This window comes from Hyperoodon ampullatus (assembly GCF_949752795.1).
Source record: "Hyperoodon ampullatus genome assembly, chromosome: 5".
In the NCBI taxonomy this organism is placed as follows: Eukaryota; Metazoa; Chordata; class Mammalia; order Artiodactyla; family Ziphiidae; genus Hyperoodon; species Hyperoodon ampullatus.
Genome location: NC_136918.1, coordinates 116,999,567 through 117,020,623, shown reverse-complemented (window position 1 = coordinate 117,020,623; position 21,057 = coordinate 116,999,567). Strand labels below are relative to the sequence as shown.

Here is a 21,057-nt window from a genome sequence, read left to right as displayed (position 1 = left end):
AACACCTGTTGTTTAAGGGTCAGCTGTACTTACACAGTACTCTCATCTTACCAAGCATTCTTTTTTTTTTTTAACAAAAACACCTTTATTTTGTCTTCAAAAAAACAAACTGTTCTTCTTTTTCCAACATAATCATGATTAACTTACAAAAACAAGCATTTACAATGCATCTTCAAAGCATTTCCCTTTAATGGAAAACTTGGCTTCACAGACTACAAACATTAAAAGGTTAAAAAAAATTCTATTTTGTTGTCATTATAACACAAAACAGAATCTAGCATAAGTCAAGGAAATCCATTCATACTTCAGGTCCTTCTCCAGAAACCAGCATTGTTATATTATTTCCATTTAGCAAAATTTGATCTAATTTAATAATTCTTCTTCCTTCTGGTGTGATTTCAAAAGTCATCAAATCCCAGAAGTGTGCCAACAATCTCCATATCACTCTTCGTCACAGTGTGAATCCTTTATCCTATACACTTGTCCACAAGCTCTAGAGGGAGAAGCTGTGATGGGTTGGTGGTAGCGTTAGCCATCATGGCTACGCCAGAAGTGGTCTTCCCAAGCATTCTTTTTAATATTTTAAGTATAGTAACTCATTTAATCTTAAGGATAACCCTATCAAGTAGGTACGACTATTATTCCCTTTTTCCTCATGAGAAAATAGGGCATAGAAAGTTAAATAGCATGGCCAGTATTAGAAAGTAAGTATATAGTAGAGCAGGGATTTGAACCCATGTGTTTCAGCTACAGAGTCCATGATCTTAACCATGCTACAAGATCTGGTTGTTGCTTTGAACATATTTTTTTAACTTGAAACTTGAACAGTCTAATGATTGTGTGTGGAAAAATATTTTATGGATTAAATATAAAATGGAAATAAAAATGATATTGAGGTCTTATAATTAAAGGTCAAATAGGAAAATAAATTTTACCAATTATCTATTTAAGAACTGTGGAAACTTGAGAGGGACTGAAGCCCTTTTAAAATCTCTCAACTGGGTGGAATTAGGATAAAGAAAAGCTTTGAAAATATAGAGGGTAAAAGTTATTATGGGACTAACAAAATATGTCATGCTTAAGAAAACTGAAGAAATAATGAAATCAAAGTTCTATTAATGTTTGTACAAACAGATCATTTTTTCCTAGTTTGAAAAGAGTCTTGGTCATAAAAATACTGTTTAAACCTTGCCCACTTTGACAAATAATAAAACTTCACATTGTTTTATAGCTTTTCAAACTTAGCTGAAGAATAGTATCATTTTTAACCTTGTGAACCGAATGTTTGTGTTCCCCACAATTCATATGTTGAGACCCTAACCCCCAATGTCATGGTATTTGGTGTGTGGCCTTTGAGTCATGAGTGTGGAGTTTTCACAGTGGGATTTGTACCCTTTTAAGAAAATATGGAAGAGATCTTGCTTGCTTTCTCTCTCCACCATGTGAGGACATACCAGGAAGAGGGCCCCCATCAGCAATTGAACAGCCTGAGGTCCTTGATCTTGGAATTCTCAGCTTCCAGAATTGTGAGAAATAAATTCTGTTGTTTAAGCCACCCAGTCTATGATATTTCTGTTTTAGCAGTTCTGAATAAGATACAGTCTTCTAGCCAAGCAAACTCTGACCTGAGCAAGGAGACTGTTGGTTTTGCTGAAAGTTTGGTTTACCTAGTGTTATGTGTTGAACTGTGTCTTCCAAAATGATATATTGATATTTTAGTCCCTAGTATCTAAGAATGGGACCTTATTTGGAAACAGGGTCATTGAAGACATAGTAGTTAAGATGACCTGACACTGGAGTAGGCAGGGTCCTTAATCCAGTATGATTATGTCATTATAAAAAGAGGAGAGAGAAAAGTCAGAGGGCAGACAGCCATGTGAAGACACAGAGATGCACAGGGAGAACACTGTGACAACAGAGGCAGAGGCTGGAGTGATGCAGCTGCAAGCAAAGATCACCAAGCATTGATGGCCACCACCAGGGAGGCAAGAAAGGATTCTACCCAGACTCTCAGAGGGAGCATGGCTTCGTTGACACCCTGATTTTGGACTTCTAGCCTTCAGAGCTGTGAGAGTATAAATTTCTATTATATCAAGTCATCCGAAATGTGGCACGTTGTTTGGGCAGCCTGAGGAAACCATTATACTCAGCATCATCCCACACTCATAGAGAAAGAGGCTCTTGATCCCCTGCCAGCCAGCTAGCCTTAGAATCTCTTCTACCTGTGAGTTTTCTATTTCCATCCATTACAGTCATATGCCATTGCCCAGAATGATTATGTTCAGAACAGGTAAAACCGTTTTTGAAAACATGTGGCATTTTTCAGCACATAAAAGTTTTCAGTTATCCTCTGTCCTGAAAAGACCCTGCCATGGGATCCACTTTGCAATTTTCTTTCCTTTCTTCACCCAAAAGGGCAAAGAGATGCACCTACTCCAATTGGAATGTTAGCTACAAAGCTGCAGGAGGACAGCAACTCTCTCTCACTCTCTCTCTCTCCTCCATTGAATCAATTAATAGAGAAATGCTTTGTCAGAAAAGAAGGACCTCACTGACTGTGTAGCTTCCTAACCAGTCTGATAACTGTATGCTTATCAGAACTGGCACAGATAGTGGTCTTATTACCTACCACAAACACATCTATATCCTGAGTCACTTTGAAATAGCAGATTCCTATCCAACCCCCTCACCCTTAAGCTATCATGATGAGCTGAGAACTGATAAAGAGCCTTCCATTCTATCAAACCATATATTCATAGCTCTCTTTACCCTTTCTTTCTTTCTTCATCAAACCTCCAGGAATATAATTTAATCTCTTCTTATTTCCAGATATTTTTCTGTCTCTTGGGAGTTCTCTTTTCCAAAGATAGGGCTGGAAGAAACTAAACCTTGACTGTTCTGTACCTTTATTGATAAAGTGATTTTTCCCCTCATTGGTTTTAGGAATTTGGTGAAATATATTACTGTTATTATCATGGACAGATTGCCAAAATTTCAGAATGCACATTTGATTCTTATATTGAAATATAACTAATCTAGGGATGTTGTTTCCATTCCTCTCTTCTTATCTAATCTTGCAGAAACTCAAAAATCTTAATAATATTACCAATTATTCCTGGGTGATAGGCTTGTTTATTTGTTTTCTTCTTGATTGAGAAACCTCCTGTTATATAGAAACCTCCTCATCTGTAGATAATGTATCTGTTGAATTATAGTGAAACTATGGATATGAAATTTAAGTGCAACATTCTTAAAGAGTATAATTTGTCTTTCAGAAAAATTCCTTACTCTAGACAATATTTGGGGTGTTCAACCCCTTAAGAGTTAGAAAAATTCAAATTAGAGCATTCTTAGTCCAGAAGCAAAAGAAATTGCTTTCAAATAATTTTTAAAATATAATAGGTATTCATATGATTAAGATTTTACAATTCATTTTTACACATCTATTTTTTTCTAGTTTTATTGTGAAATACTGCTAAATTTTATAAAATAGTATTATTGTGGCTTTATTTTATATTTAACAGGCAAAATTAGTATATGTCATTGAAAACTTTAAAATGTAAATGGATTGTTTTTCTAAATTATAGACTTTTAAAACTAAAATTTCAATAGACTATGATTGATTGACTTAGGAAATTTCTTACTGAATAAATGTATGTTCAGCCTGAATCTGTCAACACAATTAACTTGTATTAATCTTTACTGGAATAATGTCCACAAGTAAATTTATTGCCATATGTTTGCTGGGTTGCTATATTCATAGGATTAAAAATAAATGAGAGATAAAACGATGAGAAATAGTAAATTTTATTAACTCTTGGTGGAAAAACAGAATTAATTATTAAAGATTTATATAATTATTATGTCCAACAAATGAATATAAGGAAAAGATTTTAATGAAGATTAACAGAGGCCCAAAGTAGCTGAATTCTAAACATAGGTCTGAAAATCATTTTTACAGTGGTGGTAAATGTGAAGTTCAACTTGTATAAAGATCTTGGGTTATGATTTAGGATTAAACCAAGAAAAAATCGTCATGATTATTGTATTGAGATTTCACTGAAGGCAAGGGCTTTTGTGTTTAGGTCTAAGACCCTATCATTAAAAGGACAAGCAAACCTTTACCGAGCGTATTCTTCACAGTAAATGTGTGAGCTGACTTTCAACAACTGCCCTTTATGTTGATCTTGTCTTCAAAATCATGGTAGACAAAGGGAACTAAAACAGGAATAAAAATATTAAGCTTAAGTCATAGGAATTTCAGAATATTTGAAGTTTAGAATTGTATTATGTACCATTTCAAAATTAATATATACTTACAAAAGTTGAAAAAAGAAAGTGAAATTTTAAAAAGTATACAAATATAGACAAGTCACACAAGGCTAATATTTTTAAAATGTTGTTCTAAGCTTTTTTCCTGAGAATCATCTTTGTTGTTGCTAAGATATTTCATTAACTGAGAAGAACTTTGTGATTTATATTTTTTGTGTTATATTCAACCAGTATGACACTTCTCCAGTTATTGTAACCAGAGAAGAACCAGTTCTTTTTTTTAGTTTTTATTATTGGTGAGTCATTGGGAGGTGGTATCTATCCCTCCTGCCTCTGCACTCTCTACACCCTACTTCCATATTCATGAGGAATAACACTGCTGTATTGCTATTACATGGCAAAAGTGAGATAGAGTAGCTCACAGCTGGTCGATACACATACATTCACATACACACACACACACACACACACACACATTCAGTCACTCACCACTTGAACAATGAAGACCTTCCTTCCCATAGAAGAAATAGGTAGAGTAAGGATAAAGCTGCATCGAATGTGTGTTCTGCTTTCTTCTGTAATTTCCAAGCCTAGTCTGAGGGTAGGATTATTATTAATGTTTATAAATTGCATACTTTAATAGTTAATAGCAACACAGGGGAAAACAAAAAGCATAATTGAGAGGATTTTAGAAAGGATACAAAGAATCAACTCCCCAATGAAACTGTTTTAGTGTATGTCTTTCTGATCATTAATTCTAGGTATTTTTAAATTTTAATGAATTTATACAGTTTTATTACTTGCAATTTCTAAGTTGCTACTTGGTTTTCATTATTTTAAAATTTGTTACAATAAATTGAATAACTGTGTCATAATTTACATGACTATTGCTCTATCATGGACTGTTTCATGAAATTCTAGAATGAGCCTGTCTGTATATTTAGACTTTTAAAGATCATTTTCTTTGGGTAAATTTAACAATGTTTAATTGGTAGATCTAATCCATGAAAAAATATTTAACTTTCTTAATACATATTGCCAGATTGCGACCCACAATGTTGTTCCTGATTTTTCTTTTCTTTTTTTTTTAAATATCTTTATTGGAGTACAATTGCTTTACAGTGATGTGTTAGTTTCTGCTTTATAACAAAGTGAATCAGCTACACATATACATATATCCCCATATCTCCTCCCTCTTGTGTCTCCCTCCCACCCTCCATATCCCACCCCTGTAGGTGGTCACAGAGCAACGAGCTGATCTCCCTGTGCTATCTGGCTACTTCCAACTAGCTATCTATTTTACCTTTGGTAGTATATATAAGTCCATGCTACTCTCTCACTTCGTCCTAGCTTACCCTTCCCCCTCCCCACGTCCTCAAGTCCATTCTCTACGTCTGCGTCTTTATTTCTGGCCTGCCCCTAGGTTCTTCAGAACCATTTTTTTAAATTTTAGATTCCACATATATGTGTTAGCATATGGTATTTGTTTTTCTCTCTCTGACTTACTTCACTCTGTATGACAGACTCTAGGTCCATCCACCTCACTACAAATAACTCAACTTTTGCGTCTTTTTATGGCTGAGTAATATTCCATTGTATATATGTGCCACATCTTCTTTAGCCATTCATCTGTGGATGGACACTTAACTCACTTCCATGTCCTGGCTATTGTAAATAGAGCTGCAATGAACATTGTGGTACACGACTCTTTGAATTATGGTTTTCTCCGGGTATATGCCCAGTAGTGGGATTGCTGGGTCGTATGGTAGTTCTATTTTTAGTTTTTTAAGGAACCTCCATACTGTTCTCCATAATGGCTGTATCACTTTACATTCCCACCAACAGTGCAAGCAGGTTCCCTTTTCTCCACACCCTCTCCAGCATTTATTGTTTCTAGATTTTTTGATGATGGCCATTCTGACCAGTGTGAGGTGATACCTCATTGTAGTTTTGATTTGCATTTCTCTAATGATTAATGATGTTGAGCATTCTTTCATGTGTTTGTTGGCAATCTGTATATCTTCTTTGGAGAAATGTCTATTTAGGTCTTCTGCCCATTTTTGGATTGGGTTGTTTGTTTTTTTGATATTGAGCTGCATGAGCTGCTTGTAAATTTTGGAGATTAATCTTTTGTCAGTTGCTTCAGTTGCAGATATTTTCTCCCATTCTGAGGGTTGTCTTTTCATCTTATTTATGGTTTCCTTTGCTGTGCAAAAGCTTTGAAGTTTCATTAGGTCCCATTTGTTCATTTTTGTTTTTATTTCCATTTCTCTAGGAGGTGGGTCAAAAAGGATCTTGCTGTGATTTATGTCATAGAGTGTTCTGCCTGTGTTTTGCTCTAAGAGTTCTATAGTGTCTGGCCTTCCATTTAGGTCTTTAATCCATTTTGAGTTTATTTTTGTGTATGGTGTTAGGGAGTGTTCTAATTTCATTCTTTTACATGTAGCTGTCCAGTTTTCCCAGCACCATTTATTGAAAAGGCTGTCTTTTCTCCATTGTATATTCTCACCACCTTTATCAGAAATAAGGTGACCATATGTGCGTGGGTTTATATCTGGCCTTCCTATCCTGTTCCATTGACCTATATTTCTGTTTTTGTGCCAGTACCATACTGTCTTGATTACTGTAGCTTTGTAGTATAGTCAGAAGTCAAGGATCCTGATTCCTCCAGCTCCATTTTTCTTTCTCAAGATTTCTTTGGCTGTTCAGGGTCTTTTGTGTTTCCATACAAATTGTGCAATTTTTTGTTCTAGTTCTGTAAAAAATGCCATTGATAGTTTGATGGGATTGCATTGAATCTGTAGATTGCATTGGGTAGTATAGTCATTTTTACGTTGTTGATTCTTGCAGTCCAAGAACATCTTGGAGATATACCAACATGGTATATCTCTCTGTGTGTTGCTGATTTTTAATAGGCAAGTTGGAACATCTTCCTATTTATAACTCAATAATCCAACTTCTTTTGATGAATGTGAATGACTCTGAGCAATGAGCTAAGGGTACCTTACTTTATTAGTTGCTTACATTTTATTTTTCCTTTTACAAAAAAGGCATAATTTTAATTTAGATTAAATTTTAAAGAAACTTTGTATTTAGATGAAATTACCTTGGAGCCCTAGTACTTTGTAAACATCTAAACTGTAAGTGTTTGATGGCTTTTCATGAAATTAATACCCTGGGTATTACTAGTAGAATGAATAGATTCTATCCAAGAACAACTGGTGTTACATTTTTGTGATTATTATTTACAACCTTTCTGTGAAGGTATAATATTCATAATAGCAACCACATCAACATTAATTAATATTTAATGGCTGCTTAGAATATGTCAGAACGTTTATTAAGTTCTTTAAATGTGTTATTTTATGCACTTCATAGCAGCTCTTAAGATAATAATACTATTTTTAAAGTTGAGGAAATTGATCATTAAAGTGTTTAAGTGATATGGCTGAGGTCATCCTGCTGGTAAGAGATCAAGTTAGAGTTAAAACCCAGATGAGTTGGACTCCAAAGCCCATGTTATTTTAACTTTATTACACTAAAAATTCACATTTTAGCTTCTGATAAGATTAAGAGACATGGTTAGTTTAATCTTGGGAAAATAATTTCACAAGCAATATCAATTTTTATAAAACCATACCATGATCATTTGTAAGTGCTATCACAGATATTTAAATATCTAAAGGCAAATTTCTTGGGCACTTGGAGTGTGACACTACTCCTAGGTGAGCTTTGCTGTCATGTGACTAATCAAGATGACTTTAAGTTTAGTGAGGTTATGATTTATGTTAGTTCCTGGATTTTAAACAAATGGATGCTAAGTGACTCACTCAACGTGGCACATGGTTGTGTGGAACTAGTACGTGCATGCCTCATGTCTCCAGCAAAGAGTCAGTGTAAACCTTCGGAGACTACTGTTCCTGAACTGGTGAGCAAATCTTCTGGATGACCTCTCTGCACTTAACCCACTGTGGGAACATTCTCTGCCCATGTGTTATGAACAGTTGTCATGTTAGAAGGTGGTTATTGGAGTTGTCTGCTGTATAATGATGAGTTACTACAAATACTAATATTGGAAGCCTTAAATGCGATCTCCTCATGCTATGTTTGTTAGCCAGTAGTCCTCAAAAGTCGATTTATAATTCAAAAATTTTAAGAATCCCATTTTGAAGGAAAAAATTTCCCTGAAATAGCAATAAACTTGATACTTAATGAAAATGCTATGGTTAGAAACCTCAACTTTTAATAAATCACTATAGATTGTAAAGAATAACAACACTAAGTTTGAATTGTTATTTCCTTAGAAATGCCATTTGTGGGACACTTATAGTCTGTTTTACTCCAAGTCCCTGAGATTACCATTTATATTTCTAGTAAATCCCCTTCTCGCACCATTATAGGCAGTAATCAGAAGGACAAAATAAGAGTGTGATAACAGCAGATGAGAACAATTCAAATCCACTTTGTGTAATACAGTGTTTAATTCTGTCCTTTTTTATTTCTTACGTTTTAATTATCTGAAATGTTTTCACCCTCATCACTATGGGAGGATTTTCAAACTGACTTTGCAGATAAAGATTTGGATTCAAATCCAGGCTCCACTGTTTACTCACTGTATTAGTTAGAAAATCCATGTTTTCATCCCCAGCTGTTTGATGTGTAAAACTGGTGTAAAAATAGATCCCTCCATATGATGATTATGAGATGCAAATGCAATCACATATGTAAAGTATTTAGCAAAGTGAGTATAATTCTTAGTATCATTAATATTAGTATATCTAACACTGCTCTAGAAAATTTTAAATTAGTAACAAATCTTGATTATTGCCCTAATGGCTCTTCCTGGCATTAGTTCTCAGAAGCAGCTCTCATGCAATTCAGTGCTTCTGCTCTTGTGTCTATTAATTCAGCCACATAGACATCTTGCACCTCAGTTTCAGCAGCTGTAGATGATGGCAGCCAATCTCTTTGAGGTGTCCTCAGGGACCACAGCACTGGATTTCAAGTATGCTATGCCACATGGATTTCAAAGTTTGTGATCCCAAATGCCTCCAAATTTGTTGGAAATTCATATATAAAGTTTACTGTAGACATTTTTTTTTAAAATTGGGGTATAGTTACTTTACAATGTTGTGTTAGTTTCACCTGTACAGCGAACTGAATCAGCTATACTTATACATATATCCCCTCTTTTTTGGATTTTCTTCCCACTTAGGTCACCACAGAGCATTCAGTAGAGTTCCCTGAGCTATACAGTAGGTTCTCATTAGTTATCTATTTTAGACATAGTAGTGTATATATGTCAATCCCAATCTCCCAGTTCATGCCCCCTCCCTTTACCCCCTTGGTCCATACATTTGTTCTCTATGTCTGTGTCTCTCTTTCTGCTTTGCAAATAGGTTCATCTGTACCATTATTCTAGAGTCCACATATGTGCTTTAATATACGATGTTTGTTTCTCTCTTTCTGACTTACCTCACTCTGTATGACAGTCTCTAGGTCCATCCACATTTCTGTAGGGATATCCCACTAAAATGAGAACAGTGTCAACTGGTTTCAAGCAAGACTCACTAATAAGTAGTGTCAAAATCAGGTCTAGAGTTTAGAGAAGTAGAATAACTCTGGAGCTGGCAGCTTTTGTTCAAATCCTAGCTCTGCCCTTCACTTACTATGAGAATTTGGGTAAGTTACTTAATGTCTCTGTGCCTGTACCCTCATATAATACCTCAAAAGAGTATTGCTAGGATTAAATGAGTGGATTTTACATTAACTGTGTAGAGAAAGAGTTCCAGGGGTAATGTAAGAACTATGTGTGTGTTTGCTGTTGTTTCAATCTTCAAGTAAGTCTTCCTTCTAGTTCCCTCTCCTTGTAGGTGCTCATAATGGATTCCTCAAATAGTCAGAGGGGCAGAATGAGTTAACGTGTATGACTCTGATCCAGTCACTCTGCTACACCCTTTCTACATATATTCCACTGAATATTAGCAAATTGCTTCAGAGATATTAATGTCCACACTTTCCTGATGTAGACTTAAGAGGATTAGAGCCAGGGAGTAAACCTAAATCTTTTCAGTTCCTAAGTTCATTCTATTTTCATGACATTAAATCATGTCATGCAGAAGATTTTGAACATCACTATTTTTATAAACGTTTCAGTTTCTCAGATCTTAATCCTTCTGTTACCAGATTTGAGCACTCTGGTAATATGCTAACATTGATCTGACCTTGAATTTCTCCGATACCACAGACATCTGAGCACCATCCATGAACCCTTTTATTTATTTATTTATTTATTTTTGCGGTACATGGGCCTCTCACTGCTGTGGCCTCTCCCGTTGCAGGGCACAGGTTCTGGACGCACAGGCTCAGCGGCCATGGCTCACGGGCCCAGCCGCTCCGCAGCATGTGGGATCTTCTTGGACGAGGGCACGAACCCGTGTCCCCCGCATCTGCAGGCGGACCCTCAACCACTGCGCCACCAGGGATGCCCCCATCCATGAACTCTTTAAAATACCTTAGCAGATGTCATACTGTTACCAGATAGAAGTTTCTATTAAGTTCCTTGTGTGTGTGTGTGCATGTACACATGAGCACGGCCAATTTTCTCACCCTTAATTTGGCTACATTTATTTTTTTCTTTGACTTGAGTAACATGTGAGTTTAGTGAAAAATTTAAAAACAGAAGCTTCTATTGCAGATATTAAAGTTTTGCCCTTAAGTAATCATCCTAGCTGGTAGATTTCTTCTATGAGCCTGAGGCTTATGCCAGTAATAGAAAAAATGAAAATAGAAATGGATTATGAAATATCATGGGCTAATGAACTGCTTTAAAATGCTGCTTTCAGAAACTGCTTATTTGCAATTTTTAAGAATAATTGGTGGCATGCCAAAACTTTTTTAAAAAAATACAGTGTAGAGTAGAAACATAGATAGGTGTTTGACATTGAGATGAGTTCTCAAATGCATGGAGAAGCTCCAAAGGTAAGATCTAATGTCACAGCACATTTCATGTATAGTGAAATCCATCTGGGAAGCATCTGCTTATTCATAGTTTTATTTGTTCTGAGAGTAATGCCATACAATTTTTAGTCCATTACCATGGCTATTTTAAAAACATTGAAGTTGAAGGAGCTGCCTAAAAGAATTGGCCTTTTTCAAGTCTGACCTTAACTCATTTGGGAATATATAAAATCTATCCAATTCAACTAGGGTAAAACTTATACAGTGATTATTAATTGCTTGTGCTTATTGTTTCCAAACAGAAATTATGGGACACCAAGTTCAACAAGAATACCTTCATGGGTGTCATTGAAAATTAGTCAGGAATGATGAGTATTTTGTATTTATGTAAACTAGGCAAACAACCAAGCACTTTGTTTCAATAGCATGTCTGTTCCTACTTCATATGAACAATTTTGTGTTCTGTGGTTAATACATTTTATTTCCCTTTTCTACTAGTTTCACAATAGTCAGCATTTAACAGATACAGATATACTAGGTTTTGCAATTCAATAGTAAGCAAATTCTATGTTCCCTGCTCTCTTGAAGCTTATATTCTAGTGGAAGAGACAGATGTCAAAGAGAAAGGACTCTAACACATTTTAAATGAAAACTATGGTAAGCATTTTATAAATTTCATACATATATTTGGTACATAAATTTCATTCTAAAAGGTAGACGTGACATAGTCTTATTGGCCAGGGAAAGTTTCCCTGAGACCTGGAAGAAGGGTATCAAGAAAGAGCAAAATTTTTGATTTTTATAAAAATAGAGAAATAGAAAAGTGGTTGACATCATTCTTTACATTCTACTATGGTGGGGGAGAAGAGCAAGGAGAGAGAGAATCAGTCTGCAGGTAAAATGGAATACTACTTGGAGAATCCTGCAGCAAACTTTATCAGTTTTTTGTTGCAATGGTTTCCAACTGTTAATCTGTTATACAACCCTATGTAAATGATGGAAAAGGCTAGAGAGTTATCCTCAACTTGGAGTTTTAAAAAGATATGTATCAAAATCCTGGTTTGTTTGCTAGTATTGGGGGAGAATCCTGTCTGTTGAAAGAGCCTCTTTGGATATTTAATGTGGAAGTATCATGCACTGTCCTCAAATCAGAAAGAGGGACTAAAATGTAACAGAAATGAGATGGTCAGTCCCTTTCTCCTCAAAGATTTTGAGATGAGGAAGCATGGTAAAACTTGAAACCTCCAAGGATTGTGGTACAGCCTCTCTCATTACTGAATCACACTTGACCCAGACAGTTATGTGATGTACAGCAAGACTGTACTGAAGAAGAAAACATTCCACGTATTCATCTCTAGTAAGTTTATTTGCCTGTTTCTCTTAAATCTTCCCACATAAAACTATATATGTTTCTGAAAAAATGTAACTCTTTTCTAATTTTAGCAAGAAGAATTTATAATATATTTAAAGAGATGTCAAGTACAAATACTATTACTTGTATTATCATACATATTTCTAGTACTACTAATCAATAAGAACAGTATTATAAAAATTGGCACCATTTATCTGAAAAATCTGTGCCAGTTTCTGTGCCATGTAAAGAATGCCAGTTTTCTTTGATCTTTCAAAATATAGGACAAAAACTGTTTACATGAGCAAACCGTTTTGCATGGAACATCATGTCTATTGGGAAAATGAAGGAGAATCTCCTTCAGATGTTTTTTTAAAGCATCTGCCCTTGGGAAATGAATGCAATATGGGGATGTAGTGGATAGAGAGAAAAATAATGTATATAAATTGTTTCTCACCATGTACACCAGAACAAAATGAACTGTGTTAAATTGCTTATGTAAAGTAGGAGGACTGTTTCCATTCATGAATAAATAGCATTTATAAAATTGCTGTTCTAAACTAATAAGTGAATTCACTGTTGGTTCATGCGCCAAATCAATTTTGGATGGGTCAAATGAACGAGATATTACACTATTATAATGGCATGTTCAACACTTCAATTAAAATAGGAACAATAGATAAAACATTATTTTGCACTGTGAATAACTTTCATAAAATTTTTGACTATAGTTCACTTATTTAACAAATAATTAAACAATAATTAACAATAATAAACAAAAATTTCTTGATCTTTATGACCAGAATGCCAATAAGATTACAGATATTACAAAATTATTCCCAAATTCATCCAAATTACTAAAATTTAAGATTATCTTGTTAGAATTATAGGTTAATTAGCAGCTATAATTCGTTAGTGACCCAAAAAATATTAAATTTTCAAATATTTATTTTAACACATTTATTGTAGTACAATTACTTTACAAAGGTGTAGTTTCTGTTGTATAACAAAGTGAATCAGCTCTACGTATACATATATCCCCATACCCCCTTCCTCTTGCATCTCCCTCTCACACTCCCTGTCTCACCCTTCTAGATGGTCACAAACCACAGAACTGATCTCCCTGTGCTATGCGGCTGCTTCCCAATAGCTATCTATTTTACATTTGATAGTGTATATATGTCCATGCCACTCTCTCAGTTCGTCACAGCTTACACATCACCCACCCCCATGTCCTCAATTCCATTCTCTATTTCTGTGTCTTTATTCCTGTCCTGCCCCTAGGTTCTTTAGAACGATTTTTTTTTTTTTTTTAGATTCCATATATATGTGTTAGCATACGGTACATGTTTTCTCTTTCTGACTTACTTCACTCTGTATGACAGACTCTAGGTCCATCCACCTCACTACAAATAACTCAATTTCCTTTCTCTTTATGGATGACGGATATTCTATTGTATATATGTGCCACATGTTCTTTATCCATTCATCTGTTGATGGACACTTAGGTTGCTTCCATGTGCTCGCTATTGTAAATAGTTCTTCAATGAACATTGTGGTACATGACTATTTTTGAATTATGGTTTTCTCTGGGTATATGCCCAGTAGTGGGATTGCTGGGCTGTATGGTAGTTCTACTTTTAGTTTTTTAAGGAACCTCCATACTGTTTTCCATAGTGGCTGTATCAATTTACATTCCCACCAACACTGCAAGAGGATTCCCTTTTCTGCCCACCCTCACCAGCATTTACTGTTTGTAGACTTTTTAATGATGGCCATTCTGACGTGTGTGAGGTGATATCTCATTGTAGTTTTGGTTTGCATTTCTCTAATGATTAGTGGTGTTGAGCATCCTTTCATGTGTTTGTTGGCAATCTGTATATCTTCTTTGGAGAAATGTCTATTTAGGTCTTCTGCCCATTTTTGGATTGGGTTTTTTTTATTGATATTGAGCTGCATGAGCTGCTTGTATATTTTGGAGATGAATCCTTTGTCAGTTGCTTCGTTTGCAAATATTTTCTCCCAGTCTGAGGGTTGTCTTTTTGTCTTGTTTATGGTTTCCTTTGCTGTGCAAAGCTTTGAAGTTTCGTTAGGTCCTTTTTTTTTTTTTTTTTTTTTTTTTTTTTTTTTTTTTTGTGGTACGCGGGCCTCTCACTGTTGTGGCCTCTCCCGTTGTGGACCACAGGCTCCGGACGCGCAGGCTCAGCAGCCGTGGCTCACGGGCCCAGCCGCTCCGTGGCATGTGGGATCTTCCCGGACCAGGGCACAAACCCGTGTCCCCTGCATCATCAGGTGGACTCTCAACCACTGTGCCACCAGGAAAGCAAGCCCCAGGTCCCATTTTTTTATTTTTGTTTTTATTTCTCTTTCTCTAGGAGGTGGGTCAAAAAGGATCTTGCTGTGATTTATGTCAAAGAGTGTTCTGATGTTTTTCTCTAAGAGTTTTATAGTGTCTGGCCTTACATTTAGGTATTTAACCCATTTTGAGTTTATTTTTGTGTATGGTCTTAGGGTGTGTTCTAATTTCATTCTTTTACATGTAGCTGTCCAGTTTACCTAGCACCACTTATTGAAGAGGCTGTCTTTTCTCCATTGTATATTCTTGTCTCCTTTATCAAAGATAAGGTAACCATATGTGCGTGGGTTTATCTCTGGGCTTCCTATCCTGTTCCATTGATCTATATTTCTGTTTTTGTGCCAGTACCATACTGTTTGGATCACTGAAGCTTTGTAGTATAGTCTGAAGTCAGGGAGCCTGATTCCTCCAGCTCTATTTTTCTTTCTCAAGATTTCTTTGGCTATTCAGGGTCTTTTGTGTTTCCATACAAATTGTGAAATTTTTTGTTCTGTTTCTGCGAAAAGTGCCATTGGTAGTATGATGGGATTGCATTGATTTTGTAGATTGCATTCAGTAGTATAGTCATTTTCACAATGTTGTTTCCTCCAATCCAAGAACATGGTATATCTACCCATCTCTTTGTATCATCTTTAATTGCTTTCTTCACTGTCTTATAGTTTTCTTTTTTTTATCATCTTTATTGGAGAATAATTGCTTTACAAGGTGTGTAAGTTTCTGCTTTATAACAAAGTGAATCAGCTATACATATACATATATCCCCATATGTCTTCCCTCTTGCATCTTGCTCCCTCCCACCCTCCTTATCCCACCCCTCTAGGTGGTCACAAAGCACCGAGCTGATCTCCCTGTGCTATGTGGCTTCTTCCCACTAACTATTGGTTTTACATTTGGTAGTGTATATATGTCCATGCCACTCTCTCACTTCATCCCAGCTTCACCTTCCCCTTCCCTGTGTCCTGTAGTCCATTCTCTAGTAGGTCTGCATCTTTTTTCCCATCCTGCCCCTAGGTTCTTCATGACCACTTTGACTTTTTTTTTTAGATTCCATATATATGTGTTAGCATATGGTATTTGTTTTTCTCTCTCTGACTTACTTCACTCTGTATGTACAGGCTCTAGGTCCAACCACCTCACTCCAAATAACTCAGTTTCATTTCTTTTTCTGGCGAGTAATATTCCATTGTATATATGTGCCATATCTTCTGTATCCATTCATCTGTTGATGGACACTTAGCTTGCTTCCATATCCTGGGTATTGTAAATAGAGCTGCAATGACCATTGTGGTACATGACTCTTTTTGAATTATGGTTTTCTCAGGGTATATGCCCAGTAGTCGGATTGCTGGGTCATATGGTAGTTCTATTTTTAGTTTTTTAAGGAACCTGCAAACTGTTTTCCATAGTGCCTATATCAATTTCCATACCCACCCACAGTTCAAAAGGGTTCCCTTTTCTCCACACCCTCTCCAGCATGTATTGTTTGTAGACTTTTTGATGATGGCCATTCAGACTGGTGTGAGATGATACCTCATTACAGTTTTGAATTGCATTTCTCTAAGGATTAATGATGTTGAGTATTCTTTCATGTGTTTGTTGGCAATCTGTATATCTTCTTTGGAGAAATGTCTGTTCTTTGGAGAAATGTCTATTTAGGTCTTCTGCCCATTTTTGGATTGGGTTTTTGGTTTTTTGATATTGAGCTGCATGAGCTGCTTGTAAATTTTGGAGATTAATCCTTTGTCAGTTGCTTCATTTGCAAATATTTTCTCCCATTTTGAGGGTTGTCTTTTTGTCTTCTTTATGGTTTCCTTTGCTGTACAAAAGCTTTTGAGTTTCATTAGGTCCTATTTGTTTATTTTTGTTTTTATTTCCATTTCTCTAGGAGGTGGGTCAAAAAGGATCTTGCTGTGATTTATGTCATAGAGTGTTCTGCCTGTGTTTTGCTCTAAGAGTTCTATAGTGTCTGGCCTTCCATTTAGGTCTTTAATCCATTTTGAGTTTATTTTTGTGTATGGTGTTAGGGAGTGTTCTAATTTCATTCTTATACATGTAGCTGTCCAGTTTTCCCAGCACCACTTATTGAAGAGGCTATCTTTTCTCCATTGTATATTCTTTCTTCCTTTATCAAAATAAGGTAACCATATGTGCGTGGGTTTATCTCTGGGCATTCTACCATGTTGCCCTCTGCTTTGCCCTCTGCTCCCCCGTTGCTGCTCTCTCCTCCGTGGCTCCGAAGCTTCCACTCCGCCTACCCCCGTCTTCACCAGTGAAGGGGTTTCCTAGTGTGTGGAATCTTTTCCTCTTTCACAGCTCCTTCCCAGAGCTGCCAGTCCCATCCCTCTTCTTTTGTCTGTGTTTTTTTCTTTTTTCTTTTTCCCTACTTGGGGAGTTTCTTGCCTTTTGGGAAGTCTAAGGTCTTCTGCCAGCATTTAGTAGGTGTTCTGTGGGAGCTATTCCACAGTTAGATGTATTTCTGATGTATTTGTGGGGAGAAAGGTGATCTCCATGTCTTACTGTTCCACCATCTTGAAGGTCTTTCAAATAATTATTGAGTTAAGGTCATTCATAGGAATTCAGAGGCAAGCTTAGGGTTAATGTTCTAACAAGCAGTTGGACTTTTAATATTTGTGAAATGTTATATTATCATGGAAAAAAATGGCATTCAAAATAGGAGCCAACTTTATTTTACAATGATATATTCTCTGGAATTTTGAGTAGATATCATCACTCATCGTCGTAGAGCAGAAGGGGATTTTAAAGACCATGTATGTCCTACCTTTTTTTTTTTTAATGCTGATATTTATCATTGTCAGATCTCATCACTAGTGCTACATTGTCTCATATTTGAGTGGTGAGGCAAGATTCAAACTTATGTTCACAGAATTCCTTAGTCCTTATTTATTTTGCTACATAATCTGATTTTTCTGACATTAAACATGTGATTGTTACTTAAGAAGTGTCATTGTTAACTCTATAGGTTATTTTTATGTGGGTTAAAGTTACTATATACAGACTTTCACACACTTTTAAATTCCCATTTAGACTACTTAGGTAGTTTTAATTAATAAATGATGTAATATTTATTTTCCTTCTTAAGATTCTAACATGGCTAGGACCGTTCTACCCTAAGAACGTAACCCCACATTAGTCATTATAAGAAACATTCTTTATGTGCATGTAAGATGACAAATTCTACCTGTTCTGCATGTCCCATACAAAATATCTCATTCATTTGAACCCCTTAGAAATCTCTATAAAACTTCTCCTAAGATATATGAAGTATTATGTGAGTTCCTTCTGCAAGGATATGTTTCTTTTCTTCAATCTGTTTTTCTCATTCCCCATCCAAACCAGAGCAATACACACCTGAAATATTAATACTTAACTCTCTGATACTGGTGCTTGATACAAGCCCTTACCAGATTGATAGCCACATAGTAAATAACCTAAACTTTTTGAGGAGTCATATTGAGAGTATAGCAGTGATAGATGAGATGGGAGAATAAAATAGAACATCTTATTATTAGATAGATTTGTATTCCAAGAATGAAAGGGAAGCAATGAAATTATTGAAGCTCTAAAAGTAGAAAACGGTGGTTACTCTGCTCAGGGTCAAGCATACCATTTGATGAGAGCAGCAATTTCACGGTCAGTGGAACAGAGTACATATGGTAGAATTATTTCCCCAGTAGTAGCAACTTGGATGAGTACTCTCTTTAATATATTGGTTTACATTTAACCTTTCTAGTTCAATTTTTAGGTTCAACATAATAAAGTAATATTAGTAAAATAGTAAGGAAGGAGGGGGAAAGCAATTGTTTAACTGTAAATAGCAGAGCATCTGTGTGATTCATTTCTAAATTCCTTGTAATCAGGGAAAAGAATTCCAGTATTCTGTTCTAAAAATAGTACAGTATTCTGTTCTAAAAAGCAGATGTATGGCTATTTGTTACTGATGTTGGACAATTTCATTTATAAAGTAATGTGTTTATGTAACAGCACTGGATCAAACTTCCACCATCTGTGTTATATTCAAAAGCTTATTTGGGACATGTGCTGCCTACAGTATTGAAATAGTTCCTTTGTTTTGCTAACAATTGGAGTTGTTGTTCTGTATGATTGGACCCTGGCATTTTACTCTTCATTTACCCTGGAGAAAATCTTGTTATTCACATGTAATTCACTGAGAGACATACAGTGTTCTTTGATAAATTATTTAAGACATTCATGTCACGAATACTAAGGTATGTGTCTTAATGGAGCTCGAGAACCAGAAGGCCCCTTAGAGGCAGATTACCTCTAAAGTGTGGGTAAGTCCACTGCCAACCAGATCCTCTGGGTTCAGATTCTGATTTGAATATTGGTAGCTCTGTAAGTTGGAGAAGATATTTAACTCTCTATGCTTCAATTTATTTTCCTTTAAATTAGGCTCAATAATAATATTCATCCTCATGGAATTGATGTGAGAGTTAAACATTGATACAAGGAAGATACCTGTAACATTGTATGTAAGCAATATGTAACATTAGCTATTATTTTACACTTTAACTTCCTCAGTTTACAGGTGATGGAAGAAAGACTGATGCTTTGAAAGACACTGATGACTAATGTAAAACAAACAAATAAACAAACATACAAATTTGGAATTGATCAACAGAGCTTAAATTCAGTTCATCCCCTTCCTAGCTGTGTGGCTATGTAGCTTTTGTACTGCAAATGTTACCAAATGTAAAATAAGGGAAAGAATATTATATTCTTAGGAGGTAATTTGTGGATTGTGTCTAGGAAAATATTTAGGGTTTCCTTATTTCTATTTTTCTGGATATTTTCAATCGTATGTGGGATTTTCTCTATGACCCAAGAAGAGAGATTTCAGTTTTTTGTTTTCAGATGTTTTTACTTGTTTTTGTTGTTGTTATTATTATTACTTGCAGAGTGATTATAATATGCATACTATCTTTTCCTACTTTGAGGAGTTATTACATTTTTCTTTAGGGCTGAAAATATTGCTGCTTTTGGTAAATAATCAATGGATACTTGAAAGCAGGTTATGCTCTGTTCTCTTTTTCAAGATACAGACCTTGGTATACACTATTGGATGTTTATGTTGTTTAGATCTTCTTGGTCCTTATTTTTATCCCTTTAATTTTTAGGGATGGAGAGATAGGACTAATGCATTTGTCCTTTTCTTCCTATATGTTCTCTCTAGTTTGCTTTATGCCTGTTGATCCTGTGGTATTATGGGCATAGGTATTCATTGTGAACTGCAACTTATAACAACAAAAAAATACCCTCCATAAATTTGTCTAATGTTTCGTGGCTTGACTTAATGTTTTCCTGGTAAAAGATTTCAATCCTGGATTTTGTGTGATTTTTTCATATACTTTGCCATCTTGGTTTCACTTTTCTAAAGTATATTGTATAAGGTGTATTTCTTATAGAGCCTATAGTTGGGTTTTATTTTGGTAAAACAGATAAAGAAGTCTTTTATTTATTATGTGATACTTATATGTGATCTTAGTTCCAGCATGTCATTTTATGCGCTATAGTATATTTTACTTAGGTTTTTGTTTTTCTATTTATGGATATAATTTTTTTCTAATGCTAAACTTTATCACTATAATCCTATAGAACTATATGTAATATTGTTAATCTTCTATTTTTAAATAGTCTCTTCTTCTTACCTGAACATTTCATTTTATAATTTTCTTCTGTTTTGTTACTGTGATTGTCTTCTTTAGAGAGCTCAACCAAGCTTATGAATTTTCTTTGATTATTTTCTATATCTGTCATTTTAATTTATCTTTTCTCTTTTTAAACATTTGTACTCATTTTAACTATTTCCACTTTCCTATTCTGTTTCAATTTTTGTATCCTTTGTTTCTTAGTGTTATTTTAGCATTTATATATTTCCCGTGCTACATTCAGATTCACCTTATTTCTATGATGTTTTTATACTTTCTTCCATTTTTTATTGAACCCTCTGTCCCCCAACTCAATTTTTAAATCCCTCCTGATTGTTTTGTTATTTATTCCCTGAACTTTTGGCCTTTTGCCTAGTGTTCTTGATTCATTGAAGGAATTACTCTTTTTAACTCAGTGGTGAAAATATATG

At 35.3% G+C, this 21,057-nt stretch overlaps 1 pseudogene across 1 annotated transcript; it reads right to left on the bottom strand.

The window, feature by feature from the left end:
- Window positions 1–298: 298 nt before the first annotated feature.
- On the bottom strand, window positions 299–539 carry LOC307054007 (U6 snRNA-associated Sm-like protein LSm5; annotated as a pseudogene). The gene has a single exon. The product of its transcript is annotated as a U6 snRNA-associated Sm-like protein LSm5 (transcript).
- Between the last annotated feature and the right edge of the window lie 20,518 nt (window positions 540–21,057).